The sequence below is a fragment of the Procambarus clarkii genome, chromosome 67 (assembly GCF_040958095.1).
Source record: "Procambarus clarkii isolate CNS0578487 chromosome 67, FALCON_Pclarkii_2.0, whole genome shotgun sequence".
NCBI lineage: Eukaryota > Metazoa > Arthropoda > Malacostraca > Decapoda > Cambaridae > Procambarus > Procambarus clarkii.
In genome coordinates this window covers 13005611-13027805 of record NC_091216.1, presented here as the reverse complement: position 1 = coordinate 13027805, position 22195 = coordinate 13005611, and the positions used below count along the sequence as shown (strand labels likewise).

Here is a 22195-nt window from a genome sequence, read left to right as displayed (position 1 = left end):
TGACTTTGTCGTAGTGCTTAAGTAGCTGTGAGAGGCACGATCTTCCCGCTCGAAATCCATGTTTGCCTGGGTTGTGAAGGTCATTGGTCTCCATGAAATTGGTGACCTGACTCCTATTCACTCTCTCAAATACTTTTATGATGTGCGATGTTAGTGCAACTGGTCTATAATTCTTTGCCAATGCTTTGCTCCCTCCCTTGTGTAGAGGGGCTATGTCTGCTACTTTAAGTGCATCTGGTATCTCCCCCGTGTCCAAGCTCTTCCTCCACACTATACTGAGTGCCTGTGCTACCGGCACTTTGCATTTCTTTATAAATATTGAATTCCATGACTCTGGACCTGGGGCCAAGTGCATGGGCATGTTTTAAATTTCTCTTTCAAAATTTAGTGCGCTCGTGTTGATATCAGTTATATTTACAGGGGTTTGAATATCCCGCACAAAGAAATTGTCTGGATCTTCCACTTTCATGTTTTTTATTGGAGTGCTAAACATGTCCTCATACTGCTTTTTTAGGATTTCACTAATTTCTTGGTCATCCTCCGTGTATGAACCTTCACTTGTACGAATAGGTCCAATATTGGCAGTGGTTTTTGCTTTTGATTTCGCATATGTGAAGAAATATTTTGGATTTTTCTTTATTTCCTGAATTGCTTTCTGTTCTAACTGCCTTTCTTCAGTTTGATATGAGTGTTTCAATTTCCGCTCGATTTCTTCAATCTCCCTATTTAAATTATTCCTTCTTTGACGGGAAATTCGTGTCTGCTTAAGCAGTTCCGTTATTTTTTTCCTTCTTTTATAGTGTCGTCTGCGTTATCTTTCTACGTTAGATCTCTTTCTGGCTTTCCTCAAAGGAACATGTTTCAGACAGACTTGATATGCTTCCGAAGTCAGTTTTTCTATTCCTTCTGTAGGACTTGTATTATTTAGAACAGTTCCCCATGGAATGTTTGTAAGTTCCCTGTTTATTATCTCCCAGTCTATCCTTTTATTATTAAAATTGAATTTACTGAATAGTCCCTCTCGCTTTATCAACGTTTTAGGTCTATTCTGAGTATTGATGGTCGTTTGCACTTCAATGAGTTTGTGATCTGAGTATGTGGTATCTGATATCGTAATGTCTCTGATAATGTCTTCATTGTTCGTAAAGACCAGATCTAGAATATTTTCATTTCTCGTTGGTTCCGATATCTGCTGATTGAGTGAAAATTTGTCACAGAATCTAAGTAGTTCTCTAATCTGTGGTTGGTTAGGTCCTGATAGATTTCCTGGTATAATATTATTGTTTGCTATTTTCCACCTGAGACTAGGCAAGTTGAAGTCACCTAGGAAAATAATATCAGGTATCGGGTTCTCCAAATTATCAAGGCTATTCTCTATTTTGTTTATCTGTTCTGTGAATTCCTCAGCCGTTGCATCTGGCGGTTTGTATATTAGTATAATCACTAAATTTATTTTCTCTATTTTTAATCCCAGTACCTCTACCACCTCATTTGTAACGTTTAGGAGATAGTTCTAGTGGGAGATAGTTCTGGTGGGAGATAGTTCTGGTGGGAGATAGTTCTGGTGGGAGATAGCTCTGGTGGGAGATAGTTCTTGTGGGAGATAGTTCTTGTGGGAGATAGTTCTGGTGGGAGATAGTTCTGGTGGGAGATAGTTCTGGTGGGAGATAGTTCTTGTGGGAGATAGTTCTAGTGGGAGATAGTTCTAGTGGGAGATAGTTCTAGTGGGAGATAGTTCTAGTGGGAGATAGTTCTGGTGGGAGATAGTTCTGGTGGGAGATAGCTCTGGTGGGAGATAGTTCTGGTGGGAGATAGTTGTAGTGGGAGATAGTTCTAGTGGGAGATAGTTCTAGTGGGAGATAGTTCTAGTGGGAGATAGTTCTAGTGGGAGATAGTTCTAGTGGGAGATAGTTCTAGTGGGAGATAGTTCTAGTGGGAGTTAGTTCTAGTGGGAGATAGTTCTAGTGAGAGATCCAACGCTATAATTAGCGAGATGGTACAGCAATTGAACCATTTAAGGGGCGAGTTATCATGTTATAAGGTCTGCGGGACAGGTTATCATGTTATAAGGACAGGATAGCGCCATAGAGGAGCCAGCCACACGATGCTGGGTTTACCTCCCGCTGGAGGAAATGAGTTTACAGGCTCCAGGAGATGTCAACATTGTGGAGATTTACAAATCAAGTCAAGTTACCCGCAGATGAAGCACGTTATTGTGAGTTTACTGTGTACTGGATGGGAGAGTTTGGTGGAGAAGTGAACTGGGTGCCAGAGACTAGCTTGTGTAACAGAGCCAGAGACTGGCTTGTGTAACAGAGCCAGAGACTAGCTTGTGTAACAGAGCCAGAGACTGGCTTGTGTAACAGAGCCAGAGACTAGCTTGTGTAACAGAGCCAGAGACTGGCTTGTGTAACAGAGCCAGAGACTAGCATGTGTAACAGAGCCAGAGACTAGCTTGTGTAACAGAGCCAGAGACTGGCTTGTGTAACAGAGCCAGAGACTAGCTTGTGTAACAGAGCCAGAGACTAGCTTGTGTAACAGAGCCAGAGACTGGCTTGTGTAACAGAGCCAGAGACTAGCTTGTGTAACAGAGCCAGAGACTAGCTTGTGTAACAGAGCCAGAGACTAGCTTGTGTAACAGAGCCAGAGACTAGCTTGTGTAACAGAGCCAGAGACTGGCTTGTGTAACAGAGCCAGAGACTAGCTTGTGTAACAGAGCCAGAGACTAGCTTGTGTAACAGAGCCAGAGACTAGCTTGTGTAACAGAGCCAGAGACTGGCTTGTGTAACAGAGCCAGAGACTAGCTTGTGTAACAGAGCCAGAGACTGGCTTGTGTAACAGAGCCAGAGACTGGCTTGTGTAACAGAGCCAGAGACTAGCTTGTGTAACAGAGCCAGAGACTAGCTTGTGTAACAGAGCCAGAGACTAGCTTGTGTAACAGAGCCAGAGACTGGCTTGTGTAACAGAGCCAGAGACTAGCTTGTGTAACAGAGCCAGAGACTGGCTTGTGTAACAGAGCCAGAGACTGGCTTGTGTAACAGAGCCAGAGACTAACTTGTGTAACAGAGCCAGAGACTAACTTGTGTAACAGAGCCAGAGACTCACCTGAGCAACAGAGCCAGACTCACCTGAGTAACAGAGCCAGAGACTGACCTGAGTAACAGAGCCAGAGACTGACCTGAGTAACAGAGCCAGAGACTCACCTGAGTAACAGAGCCAGAGACTGACCTGAGTAACAGAGCCAGAGACTAGCTTGTGTAACAGAGCCAGACACTCACCTGAGTAACAGAGCCAGAGACTGACCTGAGTAACAGACCCAGAGACTCACCTGAGTAACAGAACCAGAGACTCACCTGAGTAACAGAGCCAGAGACTGATCTGAGTAACAGAGCCTGAGACTGACCTGAGTAACAGAGCTAGAGACTCACCTGAGTAACAGAACCAGAGACTGACCTGAGTAACAGAGCCAGAGACTCACCTAAGTAACAGAGCCAGAGACTCACCTGAGTAACAGAGCCAGAGACTCACCTAAGTAACAGAGCCAGAGACTCACCTGAGTAACAGAGCCAGAGACTCACCTGAGTAACAGAGCCAGACACTCACCTGAGCAACAGAGCCAGAGACTGACCTGAGTAACAGAGCCAGAGACTGACCTGAGTAACAGAGCCAGAGACTGACCTGAGTAACAGAGCCAGAGACTCACCTGAGTAACAGAGCCAGAGACTGACCTGAGTAACAGAGCCAGAGACTCACCTGAGTAACAGAGCCAGAGACTCACCTGAGTAACAGAGCCAGACACTCACCTGAGTAACAGAGCCAGAGACTCACCTGAGTAACAGAGCCAGAGACTCACCTGAGTAACAGAGCCAGACACTCACCTGAGTAACAGAGCCAGAGACTGACCTGAGTAACAGAGCCAGAGACTGACCTGAGTAACAGAGCCAGAGACTGACCTGAGTAACAGAGCCAGAGACTCACCTGAGTAACAGAGCCAGAGACTGACCTGAGTAACAGAGCCAGAGACTAGCTTGTGTAACAGAGCCAGACACTCACCTGAGTAACAGAGCCAGAGACTGGCCTGAGTAACAGACCCAGAGACTCACCTGAGTAACAGAGCCAGAGACTCACCTGAGTAACAGAGCCAGAGACTGACCTGAGTAACAGAGCCAGAGACTGACCTGAGTAACAGAGCTAGAGACTCACCTGAGTAACAGAACCAGAGACTGACCTGAGTAACAGAGCCAGAGACTCACCTAAGTAACAGAGCCAGAGACTCACCTGAGTAACAGAGCCAGAGACTCACCTAAGTAACAGAGCCAGAGACTCACCTGAGTAACAGAGCCAGAGACTCACCTGAGTAACAGAGCCAGACACTCACCTGAGCAACAGAGCCAGAGACTGACCTGAGTAACAGAGCCAGAGACTGACCTGAGTAACAGAGCCAGAGACTGACCTGAGTAACAGAGCCAGAGACTCACCTGAGTAACAGAGCCAGAGACTGACCTGAGTAACAGAGCCAGAGACTCACCTGAGTAACAGAGCCAGAGACTCACCTGAGTAACAGAGCCAGACACTCACCTGAGTAACAGAGCCAGAGACTCACCTGAGTAACAGAGCCAGAGACTCACCTGAGTAACAGAGCCAGACACTCACCTGAGTAACAGAGCCAGAGACTGACCTGAGTAACAGAGCCAGAGACTGACCTGAGTAACAGAGCCAGAGACTCACCTGAGTAACAGAGCCAGACTCACCTGAGTAACAGAGCCAGAGACTCAAGACCAGAGCAGGAACATCTCTAAAACCCAACCCACCACCAGCAGACCTCTCCTGCTGGTGGTGGTGGAGGACGGCCCCTGGGAGCAGGGGGAGGGTGGAGGAGCTAAACATGTCTGCTGCTCCCCGACTTAACAGTGTGTAAAGCAGTGTTGGAAGATGAACTTCCTGCCGTCACTTGTTTCACAGAAGGGCCACGGGGGAGGGGGTTGTAGGGGGGGGGGAGGGGGTGGCCGGGGGGGGGGGGGATTAGGGGGGTTGGTGCATGGGATGTGTTTGTTTGTGGTGGGCTCTGGTGGTCTCTCTTGCAGAGGTGTGTGTGTGTGTGTCTGTGTACTCATCTAGTTGTGCTTGCGGGGGTTAAGCTCAGGCTCTTTGGTCCCGCCTCTCAACTGGCAATCAACAGGTGTACAGGTTCCTGAGCCTACTGGGCTCTGTCATATGTACAGTTGAAACTGTGTATGGAGTCAGCCTCCACCACATCACTTCCTAATGCATTCCACCTGTTAACTACTCTGACACTGAAAAAGTTCTTTCTAATGTGTCTATGGCTCATTTTGGGCACTCAATTTCCACCTGTATTCCCTAGTGTGTGTGTGTGTGTGTGTGCCCCTAGTGTTAAATAATCTGTCTTTATCTACCCTATCAATTCCTTTTGAGAATCTTGTATGTGGTGATCATGTCCCTCCCTAACTTTTCTGTCTTCCAGCGTCGTGAGGTTTATTTCCCGTAGTCTCTCCTCGTAGCTCATACCTCTCAGCTCGGGTACTAGTCTGGTGGCAAACCTTTGAACCTTTTCCAGTTTAGTCTTATCCTTGACGAGATAAGTCATGGAAGGAGGAAGAGTCATGGCCAGATTGTGCGGTATTTCTTATTGAGCTGCCCCTGTGGCTTAATGGATAAGGTCTCCTAAGCCAGGGATTGGGTGTTCGAGTCCCCCCAGGGATTTACAAGTTAGGGAGCCGGTCGGCCGAGCGGACAGCACGCTGGACTTGTGATCCTGTGGTCCCGGGTTCGATCCCGGGCGCCGGCGAGAAACAATGGGCAGAGTTTCTTTCACCCTATGCTCCTGTTACCTAGCAGTAAAATAGGTACCTGGGTGTTAGTCAGCTGTCACGGGCTGCTTCCTGGGGGTGGAGGCGTGGTCGAGGACCGGGCCGCGGGGACACTAAAGCCCCGAGATCATCTCAAGATAACTCAAGATATGGACTCCATGCTGGAGCTGCATGCTCCAGGATTGGTCTGACATATGTGGGATGCAAAGTTCTGAATGATTCTTTTCACAAGTTTCTAAAGGCCGTTCTTATGTTGGCCAACCTGGCATATGCCGCTGATGTTATCCTCTTGATATGGGCTTCAGGAGATAGGTGTGGCGTGATATCCACCCCCAGGTATTTCTCTCTCTCTGATTCTTGAAGAATTTCATCTCCCAAATGATACCTTGTATCTGGCTTCCTGCTCCCAGCACCTATCTCCATTACATTACATTTGTTTGGGTTAAACTCTAACAACCATTCGTTGATCCATTCCTGCAGCTTCTCCAGGTCTTCTTGAAGCCTCAAGCTGCCCTCATCTGTCTTAATCTTTCTCATAATCTTGGCATTATCAGCAAGCATTGAGAGAAATGCGTCTGTTCCCTCCGGGAGATCATTTACATATATCAGAAACAAGATAGGACCGAGTACAGAGCCCTGTGGGTCTCTACTGGTGACTTCACGCCAATCTGAGGTCTCACCCCTCACCGTAACTCTCTGCTTCCTATTGCTTAGGTACTCCCTTAACCACTGGAGCGCTCTACCAGTTACTCTTGCCTGTTTCTCCAGCTTATGCATCAGCCTCTTATGGGGTACTGTCTCAAAGGCTTTCCGACAGTCCAAGAAAATGTAGTCCGTCCATTTTTCTTTTTCTTGCTTAATCTTTGTCATTTGGTCATAGAATTCTATTAAGCAAGTGAGGCAAGATTTACCCTCCCAGAACCCATGTTGGCGATTTGTCACGAAGTCTCTTCTCTCCAGATGTGTTACTAGGTTTTTTTCTCACGATCTTCTCCATCACCTTGCATGGTATACAAGTTAAGGATATTGGCTTGTAGTTCAGTGCCTCTTGTCTGTCACCCTTTTTGTATATTGGGACCACATTAGTCGTCTTCCATATTTCTGGTAGGTCCCCCGTCTCCAGTGACCTTCTATACACTATGGAGAGTGGCAAGCAAAGTGCTTCTGCACACTCTTTCAATACCCATGGTGAGATTCCGTCCGGCCCAACAGCCTTTCTCACGTCCAGATCCAACAGGTGCTTCTTGACCTCATCTCTCGTAATTTCAAACCCTTCCAAGGCGGCCTGATTTACTGCCACCTCTCCTAGCGCAGTGACCTCACCATGTTCTATTGTGAAGACCTCCTGGAACCTCTTGTTGAGATCTTCACACACCTCTTTGTTATTCTCTGTGTACCTGTCCTCGCCCGTTCTAAGTTTCATCATTTGTTTCTTCACTGTTGTTTTCCTCCTGATGTGACTGTGTAGTAGCTTTGGTTCGGTCTTGGCTTTATTTGCTATATCATTTTCATACTCGTTCCTGGTTCTCTGGTATTTCTCTCTGCTTTCTGGTGTTCTGTTTTTCAGAAGTTCCTCCGCGCCCTTTTGTTCAGTTCCTTCGCTTCCATACATTCCCTATTAAACCATGGATCCTTTTTTTGCTTCTCGGATTTTTCCTTTTGGGCCGGGATAAACCTGTTTACTGCCTCCTGACGCTTTTGGGTGACATAGTCCATCTTGTCTTGTACAGACTTAGCTCTGAGGTCTGTGTCCCATGGTATATCCCTGAGGAATATTCTCTTCTCATAATTTCCCTTTCGGTACGCCAGCCCCTTGAGATAAATCCAGGCTCTACCAGGTACTCAGAGAGAGAGAGTGTGTGTGTGTGTGTGTGTGTGTGTGTTTATTCACCTAGTTGTGCTTGCGGGGGTTGAGCTCTGGCTCTTTCGGCCCGCCTCTCAACTGTCAATCAATTTTTTTTCCTTTCACACCCCCAGGAAGCAGCTGTTTAACTCCCAGGTACCTATTTACGGCTAGGTAACAGGGGCACCAGTGTGAAAGAAAGTGAGAGCCAGTGAGAGCCAGTAAGAGGCTGTGAGAGCCAGTAAGAGCCAGTAAGAGGCAGTGAGAGGCAGTAAGAGCCAGTGAGAGTCAGTGAGAGGCAGTGAGAGCCAGTGAGAGCCAGTAAGAGGCAGTGAGAGCCAGTAAGAGGCAGTGAGAGGCAGTGAGAGGCAGTGAGAGCCAGTGAGAGCCAGTAAGAGCCAGTAAGAGGCAGTAAGAGCCAGTGAGAGCCAGTAAGAGGCAGTGAGAGGCAGTAAGAGCCAGTGAGAGCCAGTGAGAGCCAGTGAGAGACAGTGAGAGCCAGTAAGAGGCAGTGAGAGGCAGTAAGAGCCAGTGAGAGCCAGCGAGAGCCAGTGAGAGACAGTGAGAGGCAGTGAGGGCCAGTAAGAGGGGAGGTGGAGTTCCGGTGGAGGAAGAGGAGTGTTGGAGAGCCACGTCCACGTCCTCCTTCAGCTCCCACAGCGGCCATCTTAGGTGGGCGTGTTCCCATTACCCACCCGCCTCCTGCTGCTCCTGCTGCTCCTGCTGTTAGGGCTGCTGCTGTTGTTGTTAGTGCTGGTACTGCTGCTGTTGTTAGTGCTGCTACTGCTGTTGTTAGTGCTGCTACTGTTGTTAGTACAGCTGTTGCTGCTGTCAGTAAACAATAGTAACAACAGTAGTAACGTTCTTGTTTAAACAGTAAACAAGAACGTCAGAGTTACGGGACGTTATGTAACGGGGCTCTCTCTCAGCTGGGCATCCGGCTGTAGTGAGGCTCCTCTTGATGATGTCGTTAACTTCACTGATTCGAGATCCATCCCTTTATCTATATAAATAAAAATGGAAATGTTCGTTTGTTCAAAATCGCTAATCACCGAAAGTTCTTCACCGATTGCTTTGAAATTTTCACACAACGTTCCATTCACATCCGAGCAGGTTTTTATATACATACTATATTAATGTCACGTCTGTGACGGTAATTTTTTTTTTTTTTAAACTGTGTTTTCCATGTGAGAGAAATCTTTGAAACCACTTTACCGATGGCTTTGAAATTTAGACAAAACGTTGCATATGAATAGGCGAGTGTTTTTATATACCTACTATATACATACCTCACCTGTGACAGGAAAAACATGTTTTTTTTTTTAAACAGCGCCATCTGTTGGATGTAAGAGCAAGACACGCTCTAATCTCCCAAAGTTCTTCACTGATTGCTTTGAAATTCTGACACAACGTTCCATTCGAATATGTGCATATTTTTATATACCTACTATGTAGATGTCACACCTATGACAGGTAAAAACATTTTTTCTAAACCTCCATCTGTTGCACATAATAGAAACACACACATAATATACTAAATATGTTACGAATTCCATTTCAATGTTTCCGATTGCATTGATAAATACAATTTTCATAGATTTCGATTTATTTTAATTTTGATTTAATTATTTTGTGCGACATTGTGTTGGAATTGAGCTGTGTTGTTTACCATACCATTCATTTCATAAGCATAAGTATAAATGCCACACCTGTGACAGGTAAAAACATTTTTTTTTTTAAGAAACGGCGCCATCTGTTACACGTAGCAGCCATATACATTATACTAAATAAGTTGCGATTCCATTTCAATGTTTCCGATTGCATTGACAAATTAAATTTTCATATATTCCGATTTACTTTCATTTTGATTTAATTATTTTGTGTGACATTGCATTGGAATTGAGCTGTGTTGTTTATCATACCACTCATTTCGTGATTATAAGTATAGATGTCTCGCTTCATGCAGATCGGCGTTCAATCCCCGACCGTCCAAGTGGTTGGGCACCATTCCTGTCCCCCGTCCCATCCCACATCCTTATCCTGACCCCCTTCTCAGTGCTATATAATCGTAATGGCTTGGCGCTTTCTCTTGAACGATGTTCAGAGTAGGAAGGAACTATCCTTCCTACTCAGACACTAAAATTGTTCTTTCTATCGTCCCTGTGGCTCATGTGGGCACTCAGTTTCCACCTGTGTCCCCTTGTTCGCGTACCACCCGTGTTGAATAGTTTATCCTTGTCTACCCTGTCAATTTCCCTGAGGATTTTGAAGGTAGTGATCATATCGCCCCATACTCTTCTGCCTTCCAGTGTCGTAAGGTGCATTTCCCGCAGCCTTTCCTCGTAACTCATGCCTCTTAGCTCCGGGACTAGTCTAGTGGTATACCTCTGAACTTTTTCCAGCTTCGTCTTGTGCTTGACAAGGTACGGGCTCCATGCTGGGGCTGCATACTCCAGGATTGGTCTTACATATGTGGTGTACAAGATTCTGAATGATTCCTTACACAGGTTCCTGAAGGCTGTTCTGATGTGTGTGTGTTTGCACGTACCTATTTGTATTTGCAGGATCGGGCGTTGGCTGTTGGATCCCGCCTTTCTAGCCTTCGGTTGTTTACAGCAGTGACTCCTGTTCTACTTCTCTATCATACCTAGTTTTAAATCTATGAATAGTGTTTGCTTCCACAATGTGCTCCTTTGTGTGTGTGTGTGTGTGTGTGTGTGTGTGTGTGTGAGAGAGAGAGAGAGAGAGAGAGAGAGAGAGAGAGAGAGAGAGAGAGAGAGAGAGAGAGAGAGAGAGAGAGAGAGAGTGAGAGAGATACAGAGAGAGAGACAGAGAGAGAGAGACAGAGAGAGAGACAGAGAGAGACAGAGAGAGAGAGAGAGAGAGACAGAGAGAGAGACAGAGAGAGAGAGTGAGAGAGTGAGAGAGAGACAGAGAGAGAGAGAGAGAGAGAGAGAGAGAGAGAGAGAGAGAGAGAGAGAGAGAGAGAGAGAGAGAGAGAGAGACAGAGAGAGAGACAGAGAGAGTGAGAGTGAGAGAGTGGACTGGTTAACATGTAAATGCAAGAGAGAGCAGGAAAGTCTTGGTCACATTACCATAATCAACAGCTCCGTCCCGAATCGTTTTTCATTGTGTTTTACGGCACGTGGCAGTGACTGCTCAGGTGGTTTAATTAAAACCTGGCTTGTTGCTTTACTAAACAGGCTGTTGAATCATCCTCACTCAAAACGGTAGGTGCGTTTGGGGTTTTGAGGGGATTGGGGATTGGGGGTTGGGGGTTGGGGGGGTATGGGAGGGAGTGCAAATTAGAATTGAGATTAGAAAGAGATAGAAAGAGAGGAGTGTATAAACATAATTGTGTGTGTGTTGAGCTGATGGGGATGAGCTTCAGCTCTTGGGTTCAGGCATCTCCGCCTTCACTAAACTGGGATGGAGGCTTCCAGGCCCTTTGGGCTGCCATATTTATATTCATGTTATATAGTCATGATAGCAGGATCATGATAGCAGGAATTTATAGCATAGTATGTTTATATTCATCAGGCCGGGCTCGGGGAGTAGATGAACTCCCGAAACTCTTACCAGGTATGTTCCAGGTAACGCTCCAGACATTAGCGCAGTGTTCACTACTGTGACGTTCCAGACATTAGCGCAGTGTTCACTACTGTGACGCCCAAGACATTAGCGCAGTGTTCACTACTGTGACGCCCAAGACATTAGCGCAGTGTTCACTACTGTGACGCCCAAGACATTAGCGCAGTGTTCACTACTGTGACGCCCAAGACATTAGCGCAGTGTTCACTACTGTGACGCCCAAGACATTAGCGCAGTGTTCACTACTGTGACGCCCAAGACATTAGCGCAGTGTTCACTACTGTGACGCCCAAGACATTAGCGCAGTGTTCTCTACTGTGACGCCCAAGACATTAGCGCAGTGTTCACTACTGTGACGCCCAAGACATTAGCGCAGTGTTCACTACTGTGACGCCCAAGACATTAGCGCAGTGTTCACTACTGTGACGCCCAAGACATTAGCGCAGTGTTCACTACTGTGACGCCCAAGACATTAGCGCAGTGTTCACTACTGTGACGCCCAAGACATTAGCGCAGTGTTCACTACTGTGACGCCCAAGACATTAGCGCAGTGTTCACTACTGTGACGCCCAAGACATTAGCGCAGTGTTCACTACTGTGACGCCCAAGACATTAGCGCAGTGTTCACTACTGTGACGCCCAAGACATTAGCGCAGTGTTCACTACTGTGACGCCCAAGACATTAGCGCAGTGTTCACTACTGTGACGCCCAAGACATTAGCGCAGTGTTCACTACTGTGACGCCCAAGACATTAGCGCAGTGTTCACTACTGTGACGCCCAAGACATTAGCGCAGTGTTCACTACTGTGACGCCCAAGACATTAGCGCAGTGTTCACTACTGTGACGCCCAAGACATTAGCGCAGTGTTCACTACTGTGACGCCCAAGACATTAGCGCAGTGTTCTCTACTGTGACGCCCAAGACATTAGCGCAGTGTTCACTACTGTGACGCCCAAGACATTAACGCAGTGTTCTCTACTGTGACGCCCAAGACATTAACGCAGTGTTCACTACCGTGACGCCCAAGACATTAGCGCAGTGTTCTTGTTCACATCGCGGTTCTTGGTTCTTCTCTGTGTTCCCCGTTCGTCTCCCACTCAGCGGTCTTCACCTGCTCGCTGTGTCTCCTGTTTATCACCCCTCAGGTCCTCCTGGCGTCTTGTAACGTGAGATTCATTCCTTTAATCATTGCTGGTAGCTCCTACCTCCGAGGCTAGTCTGGCGGCTTGCCTCTCAGCTTTCTCCAGCTCGGTCCGGCGCTGCAGCTTCCAAAATTGGTCTGACATACGCGATATACAAGATCCTGAACGCTGGTTTGCTCAGGTTTGTAAAAGTAGTTCTTATGCCGAGCAGCTTACACTTGGAGCGATGATATCCGTTTAATCTGGGCTTTTGGAAACAGGTTATCTTAAGATAATTTCGGGGCTTTAGTGTCCCCGCGGCCCGGTCCTCGACCAGGCCTCCACTGGGTGTGGTATTAACACCTAGGTGGTGTTCTCTGTCGTATTCCAGTAAGGTTTCCTCTCATGACCATCATATCTGATTGAAGAAATGCAATTAGATCAGAAAGCCATACAAGTGATAAAGAAAAGCCCAAAATATTTCTTCACACATATGTGAAAGCCGAAGCAAAAACCCGTGTCAGTACTGGCGCCATTCTCACAAGTGAAGGTCCATACACGGAGGATAACAGAAATTAGTGAAACCCTAAAAAAAAAAATAGAATAAGGGCATGTTCAGTACTCCAATAAGTAGCATGAAAGTGGAAGATCTGGACAGCTTCTTTATGCAAGATATCCAAACCCCTGAAAACATAACTGATATCAACATGAACGCTACAAATTTTTCAAGATAAATTGACAACATGCCCATGCTTTCAGCTCCGCGTCAAGACTCAAGCAATTCAATACTTACAAAAAAATGCAAGGGGCCAGTAGCACAGGCACTCAGTATAGTGTGGAGGAAGAGCTTGGACACGGGGGAGATACCAGATGCGCTTAAAGCAGCAGACATTGCCCCTCTACACAAGGGAGGGAGCAAAGCATTGGCAAAGAATTATAGACCAGTTGCACTAACGTCCCACATAATACAGGTATTTGAGAGTGATCAGGAGTCAGGTCACTAGTTTCATGGAGACCAATGACCTCCACAACCCAGGCCAACATGGAGACCAATGACCTCCACAACCCAGGCCAACATGGAGACCAATGACCTCCACAACCCAGGCCAACATGGAGACCAATGACCTCCACAACCCAGGCCAACATGGAGACCAATGACCTCCACAACCCAGGCCAACATGGAGACCAATGACCTCCACAACCCAGGCCAACATGGAGACCAATGACCTCCACAACCCAGGCCAACATGGAGACCAATGACCTCCACAACCCAGGCCAACATGGAGACCAATGACCTCCACAACCCAGGCCAACATGGAGACCAATGACCTCCACAACCCAGGCCAACATGGAGACCAATGACCTCCACAACCCAGGCCAACATGGAGACCAATGACCTCCACAACCCAGGCCAACATAGATTTAGAGCAGGAAGATCATGCCTCTCACAGCTGCTTGAGTACTATGACAAAATCACTGAGGCATTAGAAGAAAAACAAAATGCTGATGTGATATACACGGACTTCGCAAAGGCAAGATGTGACCATGGCGTGATAACACAAAATGAGGTCAGTGGGAATAATTGGTGAAGTAGGACGCTGGAAAATAACAAATAAAAAGCTGACAAAAACTTCAAGACAGTGGTGGCACTCTTACCCCAGGCACCAAATGTTCCAGCAGCAAGGGGGGGACAAAGTTGTAGTGGTGAACCAGTTCTCTGTACTTATGGGACTTTGCTGACTCCTGTTAATGGCAGCACCACCCGGATGTGCAACACTGAAGTCTATGTAGGTGTTAGTCAGGGTTAATACACGTGTGTAGTCCCACACCATCTGCTTGACATTCTTCCAGGGGATCACTGTGATACCATCTGGGTTGCCAGAATGGAATTCTCAGCCTACTATGCAAGGCCCGATTTGCCTAATAAGCCAATTTTTTCCAGAATCTATGTATTTTTCTATTTTTTTTTCTTATGAAATGATAACGCTATCCATTTCATTATGTATGAGTTAATCTGTTTAAATTTGAGTTAAAACTAACGTAGATATATGACCGAAACTAACCAACCCTATCTAACCTAACCTAACCTAACCTAACCTAACCTAACCTAACACAACTAAGTCAATAATTTATGTTCTTAATATAATATAAAAATAACAATTCAAATAAACTAATTGGAAATAATTTATTCAAAATGAAAAAAAATCACTCGGTCTATTAGGCAAATCGGGCCTTGCATAGTAAGCCGAGAAGTGCGTTCTGGCTACTAGGTACGATATAAATATATATATATATATATATATATATATATATATATATATATATATATATATATATATATATATATATATATATATATATATATATATAGGTTACAAAACATACAAGACAAATGCCTAAAGGTTATGGATCTCTTGAAGCTCCTCCGCTTCTGGACAGGAACCGAGGACGCAGCAAGCATTTCCCCTCTGGATCGCCACACTGAGACGCTGAAATAAAAAACTGGAAGCCCTTGGGTCTCTGGTGACGTCAATGAGCTTGGACCCCAATTCCTTGAGAAATCCCAAGGCACTCTTGCCCCAGGGGCCATGCGTCTCAGACGCTATGGGAACAAAGAGGTATTGACCTTCCAGTCGCCTGTACTTGAGTGATTTTGCTGTTTCCCTGTGGTTGGCCGCCCCACCTGCTTGATCAGCTCCGAAGTGTACATAGGTGTCAGCCAGGGTGGATACACATGTGTAGTCCCACACCAACTGTCTACCCTCCTTCCATGAGTATATGGTGATGCCATCAGGGCGAAGTGCTGGGAAATCCGGGTTTTGGACCCCTAGGATGCGAGGTTCTCTCTCCGCTGGGCACCCAGCTGAGACGAGGCTTCTCTTGATGATGTCATTGACCTCGTTGTGTCTTGCATGCCAGCCCTTTGTGCTTCCGCAATGCAACCCATGCAGTCCGTATTGGTCTGCTTCCACCCTGTTGCAAATACACTTGTATTCAGTGTGAATTGGGGCACCAAGGCGGAGGGCCACTGCTACACGAAGGGATTCTGGATCTAGGCGCGTGCCCATTGCAGACATGGGTACTGCCAGGAGGAAGTCTCCTGCATGGGGGGCACGCACTGCTCTGAGGCGGGCTTTCTCCTTGTCTGATGTTGCGACGCTGAGCATGGCATCAGCTACTTTTTCCACTAGAGGGTGGTCCCAGCTGGACTGTTTGTGTTGTTTTGTTGGCTCTATAATGGTTGCTGGGGCTGCAAGAACATCCCACTGATTTGAACATTCAGTGAAAGCAGGATCGTGTATTCCTGCTGAATCTCTCAGGGTTGCAGGTAAAATATCTCTGACGAGGTCGTGCGATGCATGAGAGGAGGAAAGGAAGGCTGGTAGAGCAATTTGGGAGGCTGTGCGGACACCAAGGCCGCCGAGTCTTACAGGAAGGGTTGCTTGCTCCCACTGAGAGTCGTCCAATGGCAGGTTCAGGACTTTCACCAGCATGGACCTCAGAAGGGTGTCATACACATTTAACTTAGGGCTGCTGTAGGATGGAGAACATCTCAGAAAGTAGGTCAACTTAGGGAGAGACAGGCATCTTGTAAGGAGAAAGAGAGCATCATGGGCATCAATCTTGTCAATCCTGTCCTGCATTCTCTTTAGGTCAGTGATTTATATATATATAATTGTGTGGTTATATTTATGAATTAGCCTCACAAGATTGATACTTGCTTAACTAACTATGGGGTTCATAGTTCACATGAACCTGTTACGTGGCTTTGTAGTCCTTTCCTCCACCACCAACGAGATGGGCATGGGGGGATGGGCATGGGGGGGGGATGGGCATGGGGGGGGGATGGGCATGGAGGGATGGGCAGGAGGGGGGGTGAGGTGGGGGTGGTGGGATGGGGAGCACAATAAATAATAATAACAAAACTATGGTAGGTTTTTCAATCAGGTGCAGGAGTGACCCCACTAGTGCTGACCCCAGTGGGACCCCACTAGTGCTGACCCCAGTGGGACCCCACTAGTGCTGACCCCAGTGGGACCCCACTAGTGCTGACCCCAGTGGGACCCCACTAGTGCTGACCCCAGTGGGACCCCCCTAGTGCGGACCCCAGTGGGACCCCACTAGTGCTGACCCCAGTGGGACCCCACTAGTGCTGACCCTAGTGGGACCCCACTAGTGCTGACCCCAGTGGGACCCCACTAGTGCTGACCCCAGTGGGACCCCACTAGTGCTGACCCCAGTGGGACCCCACTAGTGCTGACCCCAGTGGGACCCCACTAGTAACATCCCACCACTCTGATGGCTTCCATCTCAGGGATTATCTTTTGATACAGATATAACCCCTCCCCCCCTCCCTGGAGGGGGTGGGGGGAGGTGCCCCTTGGAGCCTGAGTGTCTATTTCGTGCACTGGTCTCCTGTGTGGTACTGTGTCGAGGGCTTTCTGACTGTCCGAAAATATACAGTCCGCCCACGCTTCTCTGTTTTGTCTATTAAGCCTGTGAGCGAGGGTGTATCGTCCCTGAACCCCAGTGTGTGTTTGTGTGTGTGTGTGTGTGTGTGTGTGTGTGTGTGTGTGTGTGTGTGTGTGTGTGGGGTGGGGGGGGGTGGGGTGTGTGTGTGTGTGTGTGTGTGGGGTGGGGGGGGGTGGGGTGTGTGTGTGTGTGTGTGTGTGTGTGTGTGTGTGTGTGGGGTGGGGGGGGGGGGGTGGGGTGTGTGTGTTTGTGTGTGTGTGTGTGTGGTGTGTGTGTTTGTGTGTGTGTGTGTGGTGTGTGTGTGTGTGTGTGTGTGTTCATGCACTGCCTCTCTTCTCTCTCCTTCCCTATGCATTTTTTAACTAACTAAAGTTAATATATTGATAATGTCGCTAAAATAATTGCTTTCAATTGCAGGTAAGCAAGAGGACAGTTGAGGTGGTTGCAGGTGCCTCAGGCGGCCTCTCAGGTAAGTCATCACCCCTTAAGACGCCGTAGTATTCTCAAGGGAGCCTCATTACCCGCCCCACTTAAGGCTGACGAAAATGCTCGCCCTGAGCAATGACCAGACCCCCTTAACTACTCACATGTAGTCAGACATATGCCGATTTGATTGGATAATGTCTATTACACATTAAAACCATTGTTCCCTTTGGGAACATTAAAATGGCTCCCAAGGGGATTAGAAGGCGTGATAGAATGTGAAAGATAGTGCTTACTGAGTAGTAGCGTGGGATACTATTCTGTAAAATAGTGCCTGCTGGGTAGTAGCGTGGGATACTATTCTGTAAACTCTAACGAGCCAAGAGTTTACAACGCCCTCTAGGTATGAGGAGCGTCCCTAACACACCTCTAACCTGTGTGTGTGCGGGTTAGAGGTCTAACTTGCTCGACTTAGAGAATAAATGACGGCAAATGGAACACGAACACACATAGCCTGTGGTTTTTAGGCCTAGCTGACTTGGACGTAAGCCACGAGAGTACGTCAAGGGACCGGGCCGCTGGAGGCGGTGATCCCCGGAACTAGCAGAGGGATAGTAACGAGGTAGTTACATGTAGTGGGGATTACACAGAACTACTCGGTGGGCGGCGCTGCTCTCTCTCTCTCTCTCTGTATTAGTATTTTCAGAACATGTTGCAAAGTTGTTCACAACTGCAACTTGTTTGCCCTCAACTTTAGCAAATTGTTAAACTGAAACATAGGTTCTGAAATATATATATATATATATATATATATATATATATATATATATATATATATATATATATATATATATATATATATATATATATATATATATATATGACTGTCAGACCACGGAGGAAAATTGAAACAGGGATTTCCTTAAGTACTTTCGTATATTAATACATCTTCAGAAGGAGTGAAGAAGTATTAATATACGTAGATGTATATTAATACTTCTTCACTCCTTCTGAAGATGTATTAATATACGAAAGTACTTAAGGAAATCCCTGTTTCAATTTTCCTCCGTGGTCTGACACTGTCACATTTTTAATCACGTGTTTATTTTCGTGATATACACACACACACACACAGGGTGTGTGTGTGTGTGTGTAGGGGGCCTCGTAGCCTGGTGGATAGTGCGCAGGACTCGTAATTCTGTGGCGCGGGTTCGATTCCCGCACGAGGCAGAAACAGATGGGCAAAGTTTCTTTCACCCTAAGTGCCCCTGTTACCTAGCAGTAAATAGGTACCTGGGAGTTAGTCAGCTGTCACGGGCTGCTTCCTGGGGTGTGTGTGTGTGGTGTGAAAAAAAAAAATAGTAGTTAGTAAACAGTTGATTGACAGTTGAGAGGCGGGGCGAAAGAGCAAAGCTCAACCCCCGCAAAACACAACTAGTAAACACACACACACACACACACACACATATATATATATATATATATATATATATATATATATATATATATATATATATATATATATATATATATATATATATATATATTTATTGTTTATATATACACACATATATATATATTTTGGCCCGTCTAGCAGTGGCTATAAAAGAAAACGGCGGCATCTGAAAATTTCTCACTACAAAAACATGGTAAAAAAATGGGAGCTTTTTTTCCCCTTTAGCTGTTTTTAGTCCTTTGCTGTTTTTGTTTCCCTCCGCCCTGGGAACAGTTCAGGTCTAATAGAGCTGGCTCTCACAGTGGCACTACAAAGGTAGTTTTTGGTCTATGCTAAAGGGGCTTCTTTTAGCACACACCAAAGGTGACAGGGAAGACTTGTGAGAAAGACTCTGGCAGCTTTAATGTTCAATACAGCCTCGTTCTGCACCCGCCACACACACCACCAAACTACGACCTTCCTACAACGTTTGAACATGTTGTGGTCACCTCCTGGCAACTTTGTAACAATCTTCTAACAGCTGGTAACAACCTTGTAACAACCTAACAACTGGTAGCAACCTTTTAACAACTTTGTAACAACCTAACAACTGGTAGCAACCTTTTAACAACTTTGTAGCAACCTTTTAACAACTTTGTAGCAACCTTTTAACAACTTTGTAACAACCTTCTAACATCTTTGTAACAATCTTTTAACAACTTTGTAGCAACCTTCTAACAACTTTGTGACAACTTGTAACAACCTTCCAACAACATGTAACAACCTTCTAACAACTTGTAACAACCTTCTAACAACTTGTAACAACCTTCTAACAACATGTAACAACCTTCTAACAACTTTGTAACAACCTTCCCACAACATGTAACAACCTTCTAACAACTTTGTAACAACCTTCTAACAACTTGTAACAACCTTCTAACAACCTTCTAACAACATGTAACAACCTTCTAACAACTTGTAACAACCTTCTAACAACTTGTAACAACCTTCTAACAACTTTGTGACAACTTGTAACAACCTTCTAACAACTTTGTGACAACTTGTAACAACCTTCTAACAACTTTGTGACAACTTGTAACAACCTTCTAACAACATGTAACAACCTTCTAACAACTTGTAACAACCTTCTAACAACTTGTAACAACCTTCTAACAACTTTGTGACAACTTGTAACAACCTTCTAACAACTGGTAACAACCTTCTAACAACTTTGTGACAACTTGTAACAACCTTCTAACAACTTTGTGACAACTTGTAACAACCTTCTAACAACTTTGTGACAACTTGTAACAACCTTCTAACAACTTGTAACAACCTTCTAACAACTTTGTGACAACTTGTAACAACCTTCTAACAACTGGTAACAACCTTCTAACAACTTTGTGACAACTTGTAACAACCTTCTAACAACTTTGTAACAACCTTCTAACAACATGTAACAACCTTCTAACAACTGGTAACAACCTTCTAACAACTGGTAACAACCTTCTAACAACTGGTAACAACCTTCTAACAACTGGTAACAACCTTCTAACAACTGGTAACAACCTTCTAACAACTTGTAACAACCTTCTAACAACATGTAACAACCTTCTAACAACTTCAAAATCATAGCACAACTAGTTGTACTCACCTAGTTGTGCTTGCGGGGGTTGAGCTCTGCTCTTTCGGCCCGCCTCTCAACTGTCAATCAACTGTTACTAATTACTTTTTTCTCCCCCCCCCCCTCCCCCCGCCTCTCAACTGTTACTAATTACTTTTTTCTCCCCCCCCCCCCTCCCCCCGCCTCTCAACTGTTACTAATTACTTTTTTCTCCCCCCCCCCTCCCCCCCTCCCCAGGAAGCAGCCCGTAACAGCTGTCTAACTTCCAGGTTTCCAGGTACCTATTTACTGCTAGGTGACAGGGGCATCAGGGTGAAAGAAACTCTGCCCAAAGTTTCCCGCCGGTGCCGGGAATCGAACCCCGGTCTACAGGACTACGTATCCAGTGCGCTGTCCACTCATCCACGGCGTCCCTGTGTGTACTCGCCTAGTTGTACTCACCTAGTTGTGTTTGCGGGGGTTGAGCTCTGACTCTTTGGTCCCGCCTTTGTGTGTGTGTGTGTGTGTGTGTGTGTGTGTGTGTGCGCGTGTGTGTGTGTTGGCAGGGAGGGGGGGGGGGGGGGAGGGAGGTGACCTGCAAATGGTCCAAAGTTGGATATAAACTCACTGATATTGTTTTCTCCAGATCTTAAACTAGAACTCCCGGGCAGGGTCCTAGGAAACCTTACGGTGTCCTTCAGGGACCCTCGTTATCACCACCACCACAACCACCACAACCACCACCACAACCACCACAACCACCACAACCACCACCACCACCACAACCACCACAACATGTAGTTGTCAGTGTAGGTAAGGAAGGGAGTGTGTCTGGGAGCCAGGGTGAGAGCATCTGTATTACCTCCTGGGAGTGTGGTGGCATCATCTGGCATCAACTCTCCCACAATGTGGGTCTTTTGTATTCCCTGGTTGTGATGGATGCAGGTAGCTGCCACCAACAGTCTCGCAAATCAAGTTCTGCCTGGTCAGCCTGGCTGTGATGGTTGTATTCACCTAATTGTGCTTGTGGGGGGGTTGAGCTCTGGCTCTTTGGACCCGCCGCTCAACTGTCAATCAACTGGTGGGCTGGTGGTACACATAAGGGGCATAACTGGCCGACCCCTCACAGTGTTCAAGAGAGAACTGGATAAGCACCTCCAAAGGATACCTGATCAACCAGGCTGCGACTCATACGTCAGGCTGCGAGCAGCCGCGTCTAACAGCCTGGTTGATCAGTCCGGCAACCAGGAGGCCTGGTCGACGACCGGGCCGCGGGGACGCTAAGCCCCGGAAGCACCTCAAGGTAACCTCAAGGTAACCTGTGTGTGGGCCTTTGGATACGATGTCAACAGCCACACGGAACAAGTGATCACCTGACCTGTGATTGCCCTGGAGGCTGCCTGCTCTGAGCGGGTTGTCTGTCTTGGTTGCCTAAAGTCCCGCGTAGCCACGACAGTCAGGTTGATCCAGTAAACCTCTACCCTAACTGTCCTAATAGTGGTGTCACCTGGTTGTGAGGTGAACCACTGGAGGGGTGTGGAGGTGAGGGAGCCTGGAGTAGTGAGGGACACTGTACCAGAGCCTGGAGTAGTGAGGGACACTGTACCAGAGCCTGGAGTAGAGAGGGGACACTGTACCAGAGCCTGGAGTAGTGAGGGACACTGTACCAGAGCCTGGAGTAGTGAGGGACACTGTACCAGAGTCTGGAGTAGTGAGGGACACTGTACCAGAGCCTGGAGTAGTGAGGGACACTGTACCAGAGCCTGGAGTAGTGAGGGACACTGTACCAGAGCCTGGAGTAGTGAGGGACACTGTACCAGAGCCTGGAGTAGTGAGGGACACTGTACCAGAGCCTGGAGTAGTGAGGGACACTGTA

The 22195-nt window shown here is 46.7% G+C and overlaps 1 protein-coding gene across 1 annotated transcript in view; it reads left to right on the top strand.

Moving 5' to 3' along the window:
• Nucleotides 1-22195, top strand: part of LOC123767557 (uncharacterized) — a 542858-nt gene that overhangs the window by 90288 nt on the left and 430375 nt on the right. The window lies entirely within an intron of this gene.